Source organism: Chlorocebus sabaeus, chromosome 15 (assembly GCF_047675955.1).
Source record: "Chlorocebus sabaeus isolate Y175 chromosome 15, mChlSab1.0.hap1, whole genome shotgun sequence".
Taxonomy (NCBI): Eukaryota; Metazoa; Chordata; class Mammalia; order Primates; family Cercopithecidae; genus Chlorocebus; species Chlorocebus sabaeus.
In genome coordinates this window covers 46,440,687-46,445,435 of record NC_132918.1, presented here as the reverse complement: position 1 = coordinate 46,445,435, position 4,749 = coordinate 46,440,687, and positions in this window count along the sequence as shown.

Sequence of the window (4,749 nt, the reverse complement as noted above, 5' to 3'; positions counted from 1 at the left end):
TAGTTAGTGTGCTTATTCCTTCAACTGATTTATACAACATTTAAACTAAAAGCTCACATGTATTTATAGCCTACACTATTCTTTTGAACAGAAATATGTAAGTATGAAGGGCTTATATCTGTATGAAGAAAGTCAAAATATAGTGAAAGTCCCCTGATTATTATGTTACTATTCCTATTACACTTTAAGTAATCTCTAAAAATGAATTAAATCAAGACTATGTTTTATAGTTTATTCTTAGGGATATAGTTAGATTATTTTTAAGACTGTAGTTTGAGATAAGATATGAGTCTATTAAAATGTATTTTTCTATATAAAACCTGATTATGTAAATGTATGTACATATTCTCAACAGTTGTGTTATATTGGATATGATACTCAAGTTACTTATCTTACTTAACTCCTCCCTATTAAAAAATAGGATGATCTTAAACCTATCTTAAAGAGATAAATGGAATCACATGAGTAGAACACTGTCTACATATAATAAGCATTCAACAAATGTTACTATTATTATATTTCCACAGATGTGCATCTGGGTTTTAATCTTTGGAAAATTAATATTATTTATTTATTTCAATAGGTTTTGGGGAACAGGTGGTTTTTGGTTACATGGATAAGTTCTCTAGGGGTAATTACTGAGATTGTGGTGTATCGATGAAACAGAGCAGTGTACAGTGTACCCACTGTGTAGTCTTTTATCCCTTGCCCCTCCCCCCATGCATCCCACATCTCCAAAGTCTATTATGTTATTCTATGCTTTTCTGTCCTCATATCTTAGCTCCCACTTATAAATGGGAATATGAGGTACTTCATTTAGAATATTGAATCATTCTATGAAGATAGTATCACCCTAATTCCAAAACCAGTAAGGGACATAGCCAAAAAATGAAAAATACAGACCAATATCCCTGATGAACACAGATGCAAAAATCCTCAACAAAATACTACCTAACTGAACCCAACAGCATATCAAAAAAGATAATACACCATGATCAATTGGGTTTTATACCAAGCATGCAGGGATGGCTTAACATATTCAACATGTTCAACATATTCAGGTCAATAAATGTGAAATATGACATAAACAGAATTAAAAGCAAAAATAATATGGTCATCTCATTAGGTGCAGGAAAAGCTTTTGACAAAATCCAGCATCACTTTATGATTAGAACCTTCAGCAAAATTGGCATAAAGGGGACATTACTCAAGGTAATAAATGGATGTATGACATACCCACAGCCAACATTATACTGAATAGGGAAAAGTTGAAAGCATTCCCCCCGAGAACTGAAATAAGACGTGGTTGCCCAGTTTCACCTCTTATATTCAACACCGTACTGGAAGTCCTAGCTGAGCAATCAGACAAGATTAAAAAAAAAAATCAAGGGCATCCAAATGGTAAAAAGGAAGTCCAACTGTCACTGTTTGCTGATGATATGATTGTATACCTAGAAAACCATAAAGACTCCTCCAAAAAGCTCCTAGATCTGTTAAATGAATCCAGTAAAGTTTCAGGATGCAAAATTAATACACGCAAATCACAAGCCCTGCTATACACCAACAATGACCAACCTGAGAATCAAATCAAGAACTCAATCACTTTTATAACAGCTGCAGAAAACCAAAACAAAACAAAACAAAAAGCCCTCAAGAATACAGCAAACCAATGAGGTGAAAGATCTCTACAAGAAAAACTATAAAACACTGCTGAAAGAAATCGTAGATGACGCAAACAAATGAAAACACATCCCATGCTCATGCATGGGTAGAATGAATATAGCAAAAATGACAATACTGCCAAAAACAATCTACAGATTGAATACAATTCCATCAAAGTACCATCATCATTCTTCTTAGAAGTAGAAAAAAATCCTAAAATTCATACAAAGCCTAAAAAGACCCTGCATAGCCAAAGCAAGGCGAAGCAAAAAGAATAAATCTAGAGGTATCACATTATCTGACTTTAAACTATACCACAAGACTATAGTTACCAAAACAACATGGCACTGGTATAAAAATAAGCCCATAGACCAATGAAATAGAATAGGGAGCCAAGAACTAAGGACAATTACTTATAGCCAACTGATCTTCAACAAAGTAAACAAAAACAGAAAGCACCCTATTCAAAAATAACACTGGGATAACTGGGAAGCCACGTGTAGAAAGATGAAACTGGAGCCTCATATCTCACCTTCTGCAAAAAACAATTCAATATGACTCAAAGACTTAAACCTAAGACCTGAAACCATAACAATTCTAGAAGATAACATCAGTAAAACTCTTCTAGATGTTGCCTTAGGCAAAGAGTTCATGACCAAGAACCCAAAAGCAAATTAAAGAACCCAAAAGCAGTGAAAACAAAAGCAAATACATGGGACCTAATTAAACTGAAAAGCTTCTGCACAACAAAATACATAATCAGCAGAGTAAACAGACAACCCAGAGAATGGGAGAAAATATTCACAAACTACTCATCTGACAACTAACTAATATCCAGAATCTGCAAGGAATTCAAACAAATCAGCAAGAAAAAAACAAAAAATTTTCATCAAAAAGTGGGCAAAGGACATGAACAGACAATTCTCTAAAGAGGACATACAAGTGACCAACAAACATGAAAAAGTGCTCAACATCACTGATTATCAGGGAAATACAAATTAAAATCACAATGAGATACCACTTGTATCAATCTGTTCTAACACTGCCATAAAGATACTACCTGAGGCCAGGTGAGGTATGGTGGCTCATGCCTGTAATCCCAACACTTTAGGAGGTGGAGGCGGGTGAATCACTTGGGGTCAGGAACTGAAGACCAGCCTGACCAACAGGGTGAAACCACATCTCTACTAAAAAAAAACACAATAAAAAAAAAAAAAATTAGCCAAACATGGTGGCATGTGCCTCTGTATTGCCAGCTACTTGGGAAACTGAAGCAGAAGAATTGCTTGAACTAGGAGGTGGAGGTTGCAGTGGGCCAAGATCATGCCACTGCACTCCAACCTGGGCAACAGATTGAGACTCCCTCTCACAAAAAAAAAAAAAAAAAAAAAAAAAAAAAAAAAAGATACTACCTGAGACTGGATAATTTACAAACAAAAGATGTTTAACTGACCCACAGCTCCGCATGGCTGGGAAGGCCTCAGGAAACCTACAATCATGGTGGAAGGTGAAGGGGAAGCAAGGCATGTCTTCATAAGGTGACAGGACAAAGAGAGAGCATGCAGGGGAAACTGCCACTTTTAAAACTATCAGAGACCTGGCGCCGTGGCTCAGCCTGTAATCCCAGCACTTTGGGAGGCCGAGGCGGGCAGATGACGAGGTCAGGAGATCGAGACCATCTTAGCTAACACGGTGAAACCCCGTCTCCATTAAAAACACACAAAAAATTAACCAGGCGTGGTGGCGGGCACCTGTAGTCCCAGCTACTCGGGAAGCTGAGGCAGGAGAATGGCTTGAACCTGGGAGGCGGACTTGCAGTGAGCTGGGATCGCGCCACTGCACTCCAGCCTGAGCAACAGAGCGAGACTCCGTCTAAAAAAAAAAAAAAAAAAGAATCAGAATTGCGTAGGGGACACTGCCCACGTGATTCAACAACCTCCCACTAGGTCTCTGCCTCGACAATTGGGGATTATAGTTTGAGATGAGATTTGCGTGGGGAAACAGAGTCAAACCATATCATCACCTTACTCCTGCAAAAGTGGCCATAATTGGAAAATAGAAAAAATAACAGATATTGGCATGATGTGGTGAAAAGGGAGTACTTTTACACTGCTGGTGCTAATGTAAACTACTACACCATTATAGAAAACAGTATGAAGATTCTATAAAGAACTAAAAGTAGTACTATCATTTTATCCAGCAATCTCACCACTGGACATCTACCCAAAAGAAAAGAAGTCATTATATGGAAAAGACACTTGTACATGCGTGTTTATAGCAACACGGTTCACAACTGTAAAACTGTGAAACCACCCTAAATACCTATTGACCCAGTGGATAAAGAAAATGTGGTATATATGCACCGTGGAATACTACTCAGCCAAAAAGAGGGATGAAATAATGTCATTAAAATCATGAAGATGACAAAAAAGATGAACTTTATGTGAACTGTGTTAACTGGTTGTTTTCTAGATCCTTGATGAAAGGCCTCTGATTCCACATTTATTCCGCTGAGTTTACAGAAAAGGAAGATAATTTAGAAATAATGTGCTGCTCAAATGACAGTTCTGTGATAATAGGAGAGCAACACTTAGGATAAAAAAAAGAAAAAATATTTCTAGATCATTATGTGTTATTTGAACCATGTTGTGAAATCCATTTTAAAATTCCATTTCCTGAGATACTAACATAACATAATCCTTACATAGCAAAGGATATTTGTGTGTGTAAAATAAGAAGCTGGTTTTACATTAAAATTTACCTTATAAAGGTGTCTCTATGCTTGAATTAAGCTGAATTAAGGTCTGATTAAATATTCTAATTTAATAAGGTAGAGCTACAGGCAGGTTTTCCTCACCAATATGATGAAGACTTAACACACAGAAACTCAAAGGTAAAGATGAAATATCAACAAACGTTATTTCCACCACCTTTCCTTCATAGACCACATGGGTATAGAAGAAACTGGAGTGTCCTGAGCCAAAGTCAAGAGTAAGCATTTCTCACTAATCCAACTAGGATCCTATACATTCTGATGACACAAAGTTGGGGACAGTCATATGGCCCCTATGTAAACTTTGTTCTTCC